Genomic DNA, 16,696 nt, shown 5'->3' with positions numbered 1-16,696 from the left:
AGAAAAACACGTGTTAAGTAAAAAATAGATTATTCAAAAATAAGAAATAAAAGTAACAAATAATTAAAGAGCAGCAGTAAAATAACAATAGCGAGGCAATATACAGGGGGTATCGGTACAGAGTCAATGTGCGGAGGCACCGTTTAGTCGGGGTAATTGAGGTAATATGTACATGTAGGTACTGACTTTGCATAGAGAATCCAGGTGATCCCTTATTGATGTAACTTAAATCCACTTCAATCAGAGTAGATGAAGGGGAGGAGAGAGGTTAAAGAAGGATTTTTAAGCCTTGAGACAATTGAGGCATTGATTGGATATGTGTGCCATATAGAAGGTGAATGGGCAAGATAAATTATTTAAGTGCCTTTGAATGGGGTATGGTAATAGGTGCCAGGTGCACCGTTTTGAGAGTGTCAAGAACTGCAACGCTGCTTGGTTTTTCATACTCAACAGTTTCCCGTGTGTATCAAGAATGGTCCATTACCCAAAGGACGTTCTTTGGGTAGTATATCATTGATGGCACTGGAGGGGATGGCTTCCATCTTATTGGCTCTTAACCAACCATTTTGTTTGTTTTTTCGCATTGTTCATAACTTGTTTTGTACTTAACGTTGCTTCTACTGTCTCTTATGACCGAAGAGAGCTTCTGGACATCAGAACAGCATTACTCACCTCGAATTGGACGAAGAGTTTTTCTTTAATGAGTCGGACGGGAAGGATATACTACAAACACATGAACAGGACCTCATCCCCGTCATTCGCTCAATAAGGAAACAAAGATTTAGCGGAAAGAGATCAAGGGTGCCTTGTGAGGACCAGGCGTCGAGTGGCTAATCTGCTTTTGCCATCCGTCCTGCTAGCTAACGTTCAATCATTGGGAAATAAATGGGACGAACTGAAAGCACGTATATCCTACCAAGGAGACATTATGTTTCACTGAGTCATGGCTGAACGACGACATTAATAACATACAGCTGGCGGGTTATACACTCTATCGGCAAGATGGAACAGCAGCCTTTGGTAAGACACGGGTCGGGGGCCTATGCATATATGTAAACAAAAGCTGGTGCACGATATCTAAGGAAGTCTCAAGGTTTTGCTCGCCTGAGGTAGAGTATCTCATGATAAGCTGAAGATCACACTATCTACCTAGAGAGTTTTCATCTGTATTTTTCGTAGCTGTCTACATACCACCACAGACCGATGCTGGGACTAAAACCACACTCAATGAGCTGTATACCGCCATAAGCCAACAGGAAAACGCTCATCCAGAGGCACCGCTCCTAGTGGCCGGGGACTCTAATACAGGGAAACTAAATTCAGTTTTACCTAATTTCTGTCAGCATGTTAAATATGCAACCAGAGAGAAAAAAAAAAACTCTAGACCACCTTTACTCCACATACAGAGACGCGTACAAAGCTCTCCTTCGCCCTCATTTGGCAAATCTGACCATAATTATATCCTCCTGATTCCTGCTTACAAGCAAAAATGAAAGCATTAAGCACCAGTGACTCGGTCTATATAAAAGTTGTCAGATGAAGCAGATGCTAAACTACAGGACTGTCTTTCTAGCACAGACTGGAATATGTTCCGGGATTCTTCGGATGGCATTGAGGAGTAGACCACATCATTCACTGGATTTATCAATAAGTGCATCGAGGACGTTGTCCCCACAGTGACTGTACGTACATTCCCTAACCAGAAGCCATGGATTACAGGCAACATTCGCACTGAGCTAAAGGGTAGAGCTGCCACTTTCAAGGAGCAGGACTCTAACCGGAAGCTTACAAGAAATCCCACTATTCCCTCCGCCGAACTATCAAACAGGCAAAGCATCAATACAGGACTAAGATCTAATCGTACTACACCGGCTCCGTCGGATGTGGCAGGACTTGCAAGCTATTACAGACTACAAAGGGAAGCACAGCCGAGAGCTGCCCAGTGACACAAGCCTACCAGATGAGCTAAATGACATCTATGCTCGCTTCGAGGCAAGTAACATTGAAACATGCATGAGAGCATCAGCTGTTCCGGACAACTCTGTGATCACGCTCTCAGCAGCCGATGTGAGTAAGACCTTTAAACAGGTCAACATTCACAAGGCCGCAGGGCAAGACAGATTATCAGGACGTGTGCTCCGAGCATGCGCTGACCAACTGGCAAGTGTCTTCACTGACATTTTCAACCTCTCCCTGTCTGAGTCTGTAATATCAACATGTTTCAAGCAGACCACCATAGTCCCTGTGCCAAAGAACACTAAAGTAACCTGCCTAAATGACGAATGACCCGTAGCACTCACTTCTGTAGCCATGAAATGCTTTGAAAGGTTGGTCATGTCTCACATCAACACCATTATCCCAGAAACCCTAGACCCACTCCAATTTGCATACCACACCAACAGATCCACAGATGATGTAATCTCTATTGCACTCCATACCGCGCTTTCACACCTGGACAAAAGGAACACCTATGTGAGAATGCTACTCATTCACTACAGCTCAGCGTTCAACACCATAGTGCCCTCAACGCTCATCACTAAGCTAAGGACCCTGGGACTATACACCTCCCTCTGCAGCTGGATCCTTGACTTCCTGATGGGCCGCCCCCAGGTGGTAAGGGTAGGTAACAACACACCTGCCACTCTGATCCTCAACACAGGGCACCTCATGGGTGCATGCTCAGTCCCCTCCTGTACTCCCTGTTCACTCATGACTGCACGGCCAGGCAAGACTCCAACACCATCATTAAGTTTGCCGATGACACAATACTGGTAGGCCTGATCACCGACAATGATGAGACAGCCTATAGGGAAGAGGTCAGAGACCTGAACGTGTGGCGCAAAGACAACAACCTCTCCCTCAACGTGATCAAGACAAAGGAGATGATTGTGGACTATAGGAAAAGGAGGACCGAGCACACCCCCATTCTCATCGACGGGCCTGTAGTGGAGCAGGTTGATTTGATTTGATCTAGCCAACTTAACACAAATGTGGGAAGTATTAGAGTCAACATAGGCCAGCATCCCTGTGGAACGCTTTTAACACCTTGAAGTCCAGGGCGTGCAACGCAATAGTAGGAAGGTGTTCCTAAAGTTTTGTCCACTCAGTGTACATGTATATGTAGATATTCAGCCTCTTTCTACACATCCTGCAACTGTCATGACAGCACCACAAAATTACAGACCGTTTATTTCGAGCACACTAAATGCTTCGCTAGTATGTGTACATTAAGATGCATAGAGACACGAGAGACACTTCTCTAGGCGCCTCCAGTCTCTCACTGAATGTGCCTTTTAATGTGGCAGAATATAACTGACACTTTGAGTGTCTCCAGTAACATTTATCATTGTGTTAATCTGAAGCACGGATCACCACAGAAACTCATAGCCATTAGCTGTGATGGGAAGCCTGGAGGTTTTTGCAGGTGCTGTTGTCGTTATTGTGTTGTTTTACACCTTACATGGGGGACATACAGTTGAAGTCGGAAATGTACATACACCATAGCCAAATACATTTAAACTCAGTTTTTCACAAATCCTGACATTTAATCCTAGTAAACATCCCCTGTCTTAGGTCAGTTAGGATCACCACTTTATTTTAAGAATGTGAAATGTCAGAATAATAGTAGAGAGAATGATTTAGTTCAGCTTTTATTTCTTTCATCACATTCCAAGTGGGTCAGACGTTTACACACACTCAATTAGTATTTGGTAGCATTGCCTTTAAGTTGTTTAACTTGGGTCAAATGTTTCGGGTAGCCTTCCACAAGCTTCCCACAATAAGTTGGGTGAATTTTGGCCCCTTCTTCCTAACAGAGCTGGTGTAAGTCAGGATTGTAGGCCTCCTTGCTCGCACATGCTTTTTCAGTTCTGCCCACAAACTTTCTATAGGATTGAGGTCAGGGCTTTGTGATGGCCACTTCAATACCTTGACTTTGTTGTCCTTAATTAAGCCATTTTGCCACAACTTTGGAAGTATGCTTGGGGTCATTGTTTATTTGGAAGACCAAGCTTTAACTTCCTGACTGATGTCTTGAGATGTTGCTTTAATATATCCACATAATTTTCCTCCCGCATGATGCCATCTATTTTGTGAAGTGCAACAGTCCCTTCTGCAGAAAAGCACCCCCACAACATGATGCTGCCACCCCGTGCTTCATGGTTGGCATGGTGTTCTTTGGCTTGCAAGCCTCCCCCTTTTTCCTCCAAACATAACGATGGTCATTATGGCCAAACAGTTCTATTTTTGTTTCATCAGACCAGAGGACATTTCTCCAAAAAATACCATCTTTGTCCCAATGTGCAGTTGCAAACCGTAGTCTGTCTTTTTTTATGGAGGTTTGAAGCAGTGGCCTCTTCCTTGCTGAGCGGCCTTTCAGGTTATGTTGATATAGGACTCGTTTTACTGTGGATAGATATACTTTTGTACCTGTTTCCTCCAGCATCTTCACAAGGTCATTTGCTGTTGTTCTGGGATTGATTTGCACTTTTTGCACCAAAGTACGTTCATCTCTAGGAGACAGAACGCATCTCCTTCCTGAGCGGTATGACAGCTGCGTGGTCCCATGGTGTTTCTACTTGCGTACTATTGTTTGTACAGATGAACGTGGTAACTTTTGGAAATTTGGAAATTGCTCCCAAGGATGAACCAGACTTGTGGAGGTCAACAATGTTTTTTCTGAGGTCTTGGCTGATTTATTTTGATTTTCCCATGATGTCAAGCAAAGAGGCACTGAGTTTGAAGGTAGGCCTTGACATACATCCACAGGTACACCTCCAGTTGACTCAAATGATGTCAATTAGCCTATCAGAAGCTTCTAAGGCCATGACATAATTGTCTGGAATTTCCCAAGCTGTTTAAAGGCACAGTCAACTTAGTGTATGTAAACTTCTGACCCACTGGATTGGTGATACAATGAATAATAAGTGAAATAATCTGTCTGAGTGTCAAACAGAGAAAGAGTCAGAGGGAGAGATGAAAGGAAAGGAAGGGGGATAGAGATGCACTCTAGAAAGATGGAGGGAATATGGAAAAGAGAGAGATAGAGGGATAGAGAGAGAGATTGTGTTGATGGGCCTGCATGGTCCTTGAGGGAGGCACTTAACCCCGTGTGTACAGCCTGAGTCATAGCAGTGTGACGGGGTTAACGAGGACAGACAGAATCACGCTGACATACAGGGCCATCTAATGTAGAGCAATGAATAAAAAACACTGAGAGGAGAGGAAAGCGGGAGGAGAGAAAGGTTATGCTTAAGATTGACACACAAAGAGCGGTGTGAGTCACTCAGTAAAAACACTCATCACACACACTAAACACACACACTTTGTCCTCTCAGTCACTTTCCTCTCAGATGGATCCATACGAATACAGATGTCAACACACACATGGACCCCCCCCCCCCTTCCCCCCACACACACCATGTCACACTGTCCAAAACAAGCAAAGTCCCTCAGTGTCCCAATAAACATTCACCCAGGCCAACAGAATAACAATACACACGTCAAAAACTCTTTGGTTTAGCCTCCCTGGGGGATTTGGTTTGCTAAACAAACATTACGGGAACTGCTGTGACTCTGAGGATTAGCTTAATGTGCTGTGGTGTTGAGCAAAGTGATATGCTGCATTAATTGTCACCTAAATTTAACACACCGCTAGTTTATCTCCAAATCTGCCTCGCTCTCCATTGCATTAAATTAATCAATGATAAAAAGAGACAATTTTTGGGGGGTTTTGCTTTCCTCATGTGAACATTTTCAAACGCGATAAAGCGCTAACCAAACATTTACTTAGGGTGTTTGGTTAACAAACAAAGTGTGTTTGATGGTGTTGGCGAACGCCATGTTTCATCTGTGAGGTAATTTATTAGCGAATTAGCAATGACTAAAGCACATGCTTCTGTAGGCTGTGATTAGCGCCTCTGTAAACGCTGATGAAATTCATCATTTTTCTCAAGGACGCTGAGAAGCTTTTGTCCTTTGCTTTTCATGTCAAACCAACATACAGTACATAAGGACAACATACACTACACACATGGGCAAGTCTGTTGTAATGTACTGCACAGGACAACACCAGCGTAAGCATGCACTGAAACCCTCTCTAGCGATAGTACAGTACAGGAACATATTTCCTGGTTAGTGGGCCATTGGTTGCACTACATTACCCATGTACCCTGAGGACATGATAAAAGAGGACATGATAAAACTTGTATGGAACTCTTTAGGTCTACAGAATGGTGGACTGTTGGACTGCTCTTGAACAACTAACCTCAACCACCAGGCCTTATAAGTCAACAACATGTGGGGGAAGATGATTTTACACAATCCAACCCCCTCCCATGCCATTACCAGAGTAACTATAGCCCATATTCCCCCTCTCCTCCATTGTCCTATTTGTGTATTATGAAAATGTAAGGGAATGATCTTGATGGATTATGTTGGAGTGCTTCCAGTAGGTGCATAAGACAAATAGCGCACGGTAATAAGACAAATAGCGCACGGTAATACACACACACACAGTTCAGTGTTATAACATGTTGTAGGTTTTTCTGACTTGGATCATTATGGCTCAGAGCAGAGATGGTATACCGTACAAGATGTTTTACCATGCAAAATATTAGATGCTGATACAAAGACTGCATGACGCGGAAAGGTGTGCGTTTGTTATATTTCAGCTTTGGACTGTAAGAAGATAATAGTCTTACCTGATATTGTGGGGCAGCACAGGAGCAGGGTGGGCAAGACATGGAAAAAAGAAAGCCAAAACGATTAGTTAACAAATCAGCCATTTAGGAAATGAACCATATGTTCAATTCAAAGGGAAAGCGAATAACATAAGGCCAGTTAAAAGGGTGAATTACCAATGCAACTCTGCAGATTAGCATTAATGAACACCCTCAAATCCTTGATCCAGAAACCTTCGCTTAGCTCAATGAGCCCTACATCTTATGTCTGATGTCAAAAGGAAATTATGACCATTTAGGAAATGGGCAATGGAGCGCCACGCAAGGCATCACACTTCGTTACATATGGCTGCATGACTACAATGTACTCAATGTCCTTCAGAGCAATGAGAATTGAGGAACCCAATGGCCTTGATGAGCTTGTTGTTTAATATCCTACATTGCCTTCAGAAAGTATTTATACCCCTGGACTTATTACACATTTTGCTGTGTTACAGCCTGAATTCAAAATGGATTTTATAGATTTTTTTCTCTCTCACCCATCTACACACGTTACCCAATAAGAAAGTGAAAACATTTTGACATTTTGGCAAAAGTAATTAAAGACAGCAATTTTCAAGTCTTGCCATAGATTTTCAAGCCAATTTAAGTCAAAACTGTAATTAGGCCACTAAGGAACATTCAATGTCATCTTGGTAAGCAACTCCAGTGTATTTTTGGCCATGGGTTTTAGGCTATTGTCCTGCTGAAAGTGAATTTGTCTCCCAGTGTCTATTGGAAAGCAAACGGAACCAGGTTTTTCTCTAGGATTTTGCGTGTGTTTATCTCTATTCCATTTATTTTTTATCCTAAAAAATTCCTTAGTCCGTGCCGATGACAAACATACCCATAACATGATGCAGTCACCACCATGCTTGAAAATATGAAGAGTGGTACTCGGTGATGTGTTGTGTTGGATTTGCCCAAAACATAACGCTTTGTATTCAGGGCATAAAGTTAATTTCTTTGCCACAATTTTTGCAGTTTTGCTTTAGTGCCTTATTGCAAACAGGATGCTTTTTTTGGAATATTTGTCTTCTGTTCAGGCTTCATTCTTTTCAATCTGTCATTTAGATTAGTATTGTGGAATAACTACAATGTTGTTGATCAGTCCTCAGTTTTCTCCTATCACAGCCATTAACTGCTGTAACTGTTTTAAAAGTCAACATTGGCCACATGGGGAAATCCCTGAGCGGTTTCCTTCCTCTCCGGCAACTGAGTTAGGAAGGACACCAGTATCTTTGTAGTGACTGGGTGTATTGATACACTGTCCAAAGTGTAATTCATAACTTCACCATGATCAAAGGGATATTCAATGTCAGCTTTTTTATTTTTACCCTTCTACAAATAAGTGCCATAATAATAAAAAAATGTTTTTATTAGGGGGTAGATCAGCTTTGATATTGCAGATAGATTGTGGCTTCCATCAATATAATTGACTGCATAATTTTCAATCCTTCATAATTGTTTTTGTAAATATATATAGAACCAGTCAAAATTTTTGGACACACCTACCCATTCAAGGATATTTCTTTATTTTTAATAGTTTCTTGTTTCTAATAATAGTGAAGACATGAAAACAATGAAATAACACGGAAGTAACCAAAAAAGTGTTAAACAAATCAAAAATGATTTTATATTTTAGATTCTTCAAAGTAGCCACTCTTTTCCTTGATGACAGCTTTGCACACTCTTGGCATTCTCTCAACCAGCTTCACCTGGAATGCTTTTCCAACAGACTTGAAGGAGTTCCCACATATGCTCAGCACTTGTTGGCTGCTTTTACTTCACTCTGCAGTCCAACTCATCCCAAACCATCTCAATTGGGTTGAGGTCGGTTGACTGTGGAGGCCAGGTCATCTGATGCAGCAGTCCATCACTCTCCTTCTTGGTCAAATAGCTCTTAAACAGCCTGGAGGTGTGTTTGGTCATTGTCCTGTTTAAAAACAAATGATAGACCCACTAAGCACAAACCAGATGGGATGACGTATCGCTGCAGAATGCTGTGGTAGAAAAAAGTAAAAATAAAGAAAATCCCTTGAATGAGTAGGTGTGTCCAAACTTTTGACTGGTACTGTATATATAAGATTTTCAACTGTGCTGTGATGTTTCACAAATGTTCTGAACCTTTCTATTCTCATAGATTTTACAGATTGTAAATTAAAGATAAACATTTTTGCTAAGAGCATTATTATATTTTTAAATCGATTGACTGTGACATTTCAAATCACACAGCAGTGCTATTTTCAGAGTTAGCTCCAGGTAAATATTGCAATTCTTTAGCCATTCCTGAACTATATATGGACAGCACCAAAACAAATGATCTAATGATTTGTTCTCTTCGCAGCAAAATCTACAGAGCTGGGATGGTTGTATCCACATTATATTGGTTTCAAGAAGTTTGTATAATAATACACATTTTAAAACTCTTGAATCCGGCATTGTTTTGCGTATCATTTCATAAACCATGTGCCATGGAATCGGTACATCGAAAATCTCTTCCCACATATTTTGCATTCTATGTGGCACAGCTGTCCATTTTTTGGTCCTTTAATGAAACTGGTATACCTTTTCACTTATCACAATTTTCTTTAGCCAATATTAGTCTTTAATGCAGGGCCGCCAGACAAGTTCCTTACTTTCTCCCCCTTCCACTTGCCTCTTCCATACTAATCTGCTAGGGAACCAGTTCGGATTTAGGTATAACTTTTGACGAATGAAGCCTTTAGTGAGAGGTCTAATGCTTTAATATTTAATCATTTCTACCCTCCGAATTCATATTCATGATATAAATAGACCCGTTTAATGTTGTCTGGCTTGTAATTCCAAATAAAGCAGATTTTTTTTGCTCATATAATTGAACAACTAGTCGCTAGGTGTAGGCAAGGTAATAAGCAAATAGGTAAACTGGGATATGACTAAAGAGTTAATCAGGGTGATTTTTCTACAAATAGATTTTTCCACAAATATTTTCCTTTCCACGGTAGCAAGATCTTAACTATTTTTGCTAGCTTTCTATTAAAATGTATTGTAGTGATATCATTTCTTTCTATCGGGATATGAAAACAGAGTATGTCCACTTCACCGTCAGACCAGTTTATTGGTAAACTACGTGGTAATGTAAAAGTTGTCCTTTTTTTGTGTTCCAATACAGTGCTTTGCAAAAGTATTCACCCAATTTTGCAGTTTTCCTATTTTGTTGCATTACAACCTGTAATTTTAATAGATTTTTATTTGGATTTCATGTAATGGACATACACAAAATAGTCCAAATTGGTGAAGTGAAATGAAAAAAGCATAAGCAAGGGGCACCACCAAGCAAGCGACACCATGAAGACCAAGGAGCTCTCCAAACAGGTCAGGGACAAAGTTGTGGAGAAGTACAGATCAGGGTTGGGTAATAAATAAATACCAGAAAATTTGAACATCCCACGGAGCACCATTAAATCCATTATTAAAAAATGGAAAGAATATGGCACCACAACAAACCTGCCAAGAGAGGGCCGCCCACCAAAACTCATGGACCAGGCAAGGAGGGCATTAATCAGAGAGGCAACAAAGAGACTAAAGATAACCCTGAAGGAGCTGCAAAGCTCCACAGCGGAGATTTGAGTATCTGTCCATAGGACCACTTTAAGCCGTACACTCCACAGAGCTGGGCTTTATGGAAGAGTGGACCGAAAAAAGCCATTGCTAAAAGAAAAAAATAAGCAAACACGTTTGGTGTTCGCCAAAAGGCATGTGGGAGATTCCCCAAACATATGGAAGAAGGTACTCTAGTCAGATGAGACTAAAATTGAGCTTTTTGGCCATCAAGGAAAACACTATGTCTGGCGCAAATCCAACACCTCTCATCACCACGAGAACACCATCCCCAGTGAAGCACGGAGGTGGCAGCAGCATCATGCTGTGGGGATGTTTTTCATCGGTAGGGACTGGGAAACTAGTCAGAATTGAAGGAATGATGGATGGAGCTAAATACAGGGAAATTCTTGAGGGAAACCTGTTTCAGTCTTCCAGAGATTTGAGACTGGGACGGAGGTTCACCTTCCAGCAGGACAATGACTCTAAGCATACTGCTAAATCAACACTCGAGTGGTTTAAGGGGAAACATTTAAATGTCTTCGATTGGCCTAGTCAAAGCCCAGACCTCAATCCAATTGAGAATCTGTGGTATGACTTAAAGATTGCTGTACACCAGCGGAACCCATCCAACTTGAAGGAGCTGTAGCATTATTGCCTTGAAGAATAGGAAAAAAATCCCAGTGGCTAGATGTGCCAAGCTTATAGAGACATACCCCAAGAGACTTGCTGCAACAGGTGGGTCTACAAAGTATTGACTTTGGAGGGGTGAATAGTTATGCACGTTCAAGTTTTCTGTTTTGTTCGTCTTATTTCTTGTTTGTTTCGCAAGAAAAAATATTTTGCATCTTCAAAGTGGTAGGCATGTTATGTAAATCAAATGATTCAAACCCCCCAAACATCTATTTTAATTCCAGGTTGTAAGGCAACAAAATAGGAAAAATGCCAAGGGGGTGAATACTTTCGCAAACTACTGTACATAATATAGAGCTCTTATCATAATTTGGTTGTAATCCAGAGAGGTTAGAACAAGTATCTAGACCATCTATGAGACTGTGGAGGGATCCAAATTGTGAATTTAAAAGAAAACATGAATCATCAGTTTACAATGACACCTTTGTTTTTAAACCCTGGATTTCAAGGCCCTTGATATTATTGTTGGATCTGATTTTAATAGCTAAATAGATATGCTGGTAGTGGACAACCTTGTTTTACTCCTCTTAACAGTTTAAAACTCTCTGAGAAGTAGCCATTATTTACAATTTTACAGCTAGGGTTACTATACATAACTTTAATCCACTGTATAAGAGATTCTCCAAAATTGAAATATTCCAGGCATTTAGTGTTCTGATGTTTCCAGTACTTGTCTTATATCCAATGTATCATCCATGTAAAAAACTTGTCTGATTAGGATGAATAATAGGTGCCTGTAACGACCAACACTGGAGATGAAAAGCAGGTACAGGGAGTCAACATTTTTTCGGGAACAGACAGATAATAAAAACAGGAACAGCGTCAACACACGGGTAAACAACGACAAACAACAATTAATGCTGAAGCAAGGAACCCGACAGATATAGGGGAGGTAATGACAGAGGTGATTGAGTCCAGGTGAGTCCAATAATTGCTGATGCGCGTGACAGGGGGAAGGCAGGTGTGCGTAATGCTGGGGAGCGTGGCGCCTTCGAGCACCAGGGTGGGAGAGGGAGCAGGCGTGACAGTAACCCCCCCCCCTGCATGGGAGCCTGGCGAGCCGCTGAGGCATAGTAGCCCGACGATCTGGCTGGGGCATGAAAGCCTGCTGATCCCGCTGAGGCGTGGGATCCCGATGATCCGGATGAAACGTAGCAGCCTGACGAGTCGGCTGGGTGTAAAAACCTGATGATCTGGCTGAGGCCCGACGTGGGATGGGCGCCTTCCGAGCCAACCAGGGCAAGAATCTCTCGAGCCAGCTAGGGAGTGACAGCCCGATGAGCTGGCTTAGGCACCCCCGGTTCCATCGGTGGCGGACCCCGGACCTTGACGTCACCACTCCCCGATGCTTCGTATGATGGCTTCAGCATTCTGTAATGACCGACGCTGGAGATGAGAAGCAGGTACGGGGAGTCAACATTTATTCAGGAACAGACAGGTAACAAAACAGGAACAGCGTCAGCACACAGGTAAACAACAACAAATTACATTTTAATGCTGAAGCAGGGATCAGAGCGGGGAACCAGACAAATACAGGGGAGGTAATGACAGAGGTGATTGAGTCCAGGTGAGTCCAATAACTGCTGATGCATGTGACGGGGGGGAAGGCAGGTGTGCGTAATGACTGTGGCAGGAGTGCGTAATGGTGGGAGCCTGGGGAGCAGGAGCAGGCGTGACAGTGCCATTCTTTGTGTGGCATTGAAAAATCTCCCTGGTCTTTGTGGTTGAATCTGTGTTTGAAATTCACTGCTCGACTGAGGGACCTTACAGATAATTGTATGTGTGGGGTACAGAGATGAGGTTGTCATTCAAAAATCATGTTAAACATTATTATTGCCACAGAGTGAGTCCATGCAACTTATTATGTAACTATTTAATCTTGCCATAACAAAGGGGTTGAATACTTATTGTTTCAAGACATTTCAGCTTTTCATTTGTAATTAATTTGTAAAAATCCCACATTATGGGGTATTGTGTGTAGGCCAGTGACACAAAATCTCAATTAATCAATTTTAAATTCAGGCTGTAACACAACAAAATGTGGAAAAAGTAAAAGAGTATGAGTACATCTGAAGGCACTGTAAATGAGGTGGGCAGCAGGGTGGCAAGGGGGTGGGGTTATGTATCAGATGACGTGATTCCCCCCTCCCCCTCCGCCTCTCCTCCTCCCTGTCCTCCGCTTACAATGTTCAGTAAAGCGCTTTCAGAAAAGTGATACAGGTCTTATTCACTATTATTATTACCATAAAGCCTCTGTTAATCATATCATTAGCTATATACAGTTGAAGTCAGAAGTTTACATACACTTAGATTGGAGTAATTAAAACTAGTTTTTCAACCACTGCACACATTTCTTGTTAACAAACTATAGTTTTGGCAAGTCGGTTAGGACATCTACTTTGTGCATGACACAAGTAATTTTTCCAACAGTTGTTTACAGACAGATCATTTCACTTATAATTCACTGTATCACAATTCCAGTGGCTCAGAAGTTTACATACACTAAGTGCCTTTAAACAGCTTGGAAAATTCCAGAAAATGATGTCATGGCTTTAGATGCTTCTGTTAGACTAATTGACATCATTTGAGTCAATTGGAGGTGTAGCTGTAGATGTATTTCTAGGCCTACCTTCAAACTCAGTGCCTCTTTGCTTGACATCATGGGAAAATCTAAATAAATCAGCCAAGACCACAGAAAAAAAGTCTGGTTCATCCTTGGGAGCAATTTCCAAACGCCTGAAGTTACCACGTTCATCTGTACAAACAATAGTACGCAAGTATAAACACCATGGGAACACTCAGCCATCATACCACGCAGGAAGGAGATGTGCTCTGTCTCCTAGAGATGAACGTACTTTGGTGCGAAAAGTGCAAATCAATCCCAGAACAACAGCAAAGGACCTTGTGAAGATGCTGGAGGAAACAGGTACAAAAGTATCTATATCCACAGTAAAACGAGTCCTATATCGTCATAACCTGAAAGGCCGCTCAGCAAGGAAGAAGCCACTGCTCCAAAACTGCCATAAAAAAAGACAGACTACACTGCACATGGGGACAAAGATCGCACTTTTTGGAGAAATGTCCACTGGTCTGATGAAACAAAAATAGAACCATCGTCATGTTTGGAGGAAAAATGGGGAGGCTTGCAAGCCGAAAAACACCATCCTAACCGTGAAGCACGGGGGTGGCAGCATCATTACATTTACATTACATTTAAGTCATTTAGCAGACGCTCTTATCCAGAGCGACTTTCAAAATGGTGCATTCACCTTATGATATCCAGTGGAACAACCACTTTACAATAGAGCATCTAAATCTTTTAAGGGGGGGGGTTAGAAGGATTACTTTATCCTATCCTAGGTATTCCTTAAAGAGGTGGGGTTTCAGGTGTCTCTGGAAGGTGGTGATTGACTCCGCTGTCCTGGCGTCGTGAGGGAGCTTGTTCCACCATTGGGGTGCCAGAGCAGCGAACAGTTTTGACTGGGCTGAGCGGGAACTGTGCTTCCTCAGAGGTAGGGGGGCCAGCAGGCCAGTGGTGGATGAACGCAGTGCCCTTGTTTGGGTGTAGGGCCTGATCAGAGCCTGAAGGTATGGAGGTGCCGTTCCCTTCACAGCTCCGTAGGCAATCACCATGGTCTTGTAGCGGATGCGAGCTTCAACTGGAAGCCAGTGGAGAGAGCGGAGGAGCGGGGTGACGTGAGAGAACTTGGGAAGGTTGAACACCAGACGGGCTGCGGCGTTCTGGATGAGTTGTAGGGGTTTAATGGCACAGGCAGGGAGCCCAGCCAACAGCGAGTTGCAGTAATCCAGACGGGAGATGACAAGTGCCTGGATTAGGACCTGCGCCGCTTCCTGTGTGAGGCAGGGTCGTACTCTGCGAATGTTGTAGAGCATGAACCTACAGGATCGGGTCACCGCCTTGATGTTAGTGGAGAACGACAGGGTGTTGTCCAGGATCACGCCAAGGTTCTTAGCACTCTGGGAGGAGGACACAAGGGAGTTGTCAACCGTGATGGCGAGATCATGGACGGGGCAGTCCTTCCCCGGGAGGAAGAGCAGCTCCGTCTTGCCGAGGTTCAGCTTGAGCTGGTGATCCGTCATCCACACTGATATGTCTGACAGACATGCAGAGATGCGATTCGTCGCCTGGTTATCAGAAGGGGGAACGGAGAAGATTAATTGTGTGTCGTCTGCATAGCAATGATAGGAGAGACCATGTGAGGATATGACAGAGCCAAGTGACTTGATGTATAGCGAGAATAGGAGAGGGCCTAGAACAGAGCCCTGGGGGACACCAGTGGTGAGAGCGCATGGTGCGGAGACAGATTCTCGCCACGCCACCTGGTAGGAGCGACCTGTCAGGTAGGACGCAATCCAAGCGTGGGCCGCGCCGGAGATGCCCAACTCGGAGAGGGTGGAGAGGAGGATCTGATGGTTCACAGTATCAAAGGCAGCAGATAGGTCTAGAAGGATGAGAGCAGAGGAGAGAGAGTTAGCTTTAGCAGTGCGGAGAGCCTCCGTGACACAGAGAAGAGCAGTCTCAGTTGAATGCCCAGTCTTGAAACCTGACTGATTAGGATCAAGAAGGTCATTCTGAGAGAGATAGCAGGAGAGCTGGCCAAGGACGGCACGTTCAAGAGTTTTGGAGAGAAAAGAAAGAAGGGATACTGGTCTGTAGTTGTTGACATCGGAGGGATCGAGTGTAGGTTTTTTCAGAAGGGGTGCAACTCTCGCTCTCTTGAAGACGGAAGGGACGTAGCCAGCAGTCAAGGATCAGTTGATGAGCGAGGTGAGGAAGGGGAGAAGGTCTCCGGAAATGGTCTGGAGAAGAGAGGAGGGGATAGGGTCAAGTGGGCAGGTTGTTGGGCGGCCGGCCGTCACAAGACGCGAGATTTCATCTGGAGAGAGAGGGGAGAAAGAGGTCAAAGCACAGGGTAGGGCAGTGTGAGCAGGACCAGCGGTGTCGTTTGACTTAGCAAACGAGGATCGGATATCATCAACCTTCTTTTCAAAATGGTTGACGAAGTCATCCGCAGAGAGGGAAGAGGGGGGGGGGGGAGGGGGCGGAGGATTCAGGAGGGAGGAGAAGGTAGCAAAGAGCTTCCTAGGGTTAGAGGCAGATGCTTGGAATTTAGAGTGGTAGAAAGTGGCTTTAGCAGCAGAGACAGAAGAGGAGAATGTAGAGAGGAGTGAGTGAAAGGATGCCAGGTCCGCAGGGAGGCGAGTTTTCCTCCATTTCCGCTCGGCTGCCCGGAGCCTTGTTCTGTGAGCTCGTAGTGAGTCGTCGAGCCAGGGAGCAGGAGGGGAGGACCGAGCCGGCCTGGAGGATAGGGGACAGAGAAAATCAAAGGATGCAGAAAGGGAGGAGAGGAGGGTTGAGGAGGCAGAATCAGGAGATAGGTTGGAGAAGGTTTGAGCAGAGGGAAGAGATGATAGGATGGAAGAGGAGAGAGTAGCGGGAGAGAGAGAGCGAAGGTTGGGACGGCGCAATACCATCCGAGTAGGGGCAGAGTGAGAAGTGTTGGATGAGAGCAAGAGGGAAAAGGATACAAGGTAGTGGTCGGAGATTTGGAGGGGAGTTGCAATGAGATTAGTGGAAGAACAGCATCTAGTAAAGATGAGGTCAAGCGTATTGCCTGCCTTGTGAGTAGGGGGGGAAGGTGAGAGGGTGAGGTCAAAAGAGGAGAGGAGTGGAAAGAAGG

General features: G+C 43.7%; 1 protein-coding gene across 6 annotated transcripts in view; it reads right to left on the bottom strand.

The window, feature by feature from the left end:
• LOC106577493 (VPS10 domain-containing receptor SorCS2) overlaps window positions 1-16,696 on the bottom strand; it is a 343,959-nt gene that overhangs the window by 93,359 nt on the left and 233,904 nt on the right. The window lies entirely within an intron of this gene.

This window comes from Salmo salar, chromosome 18 (assembly GCF_965601325.2).
Source record: "Salmo salar chromosome 18, fSalSal1, whole genome shotgun sequence".
NCBI lineage: Eukaryota > Metazoa > Chordata > Actinopteri > Salmoniformes > Salmonidae > Salmo > Salmo salar.
The sequence above is the reverse complement of the archived record's forward strand: the minus strand, read 5'-3'. Positions and strand labels throughout refer to the sequence as shown.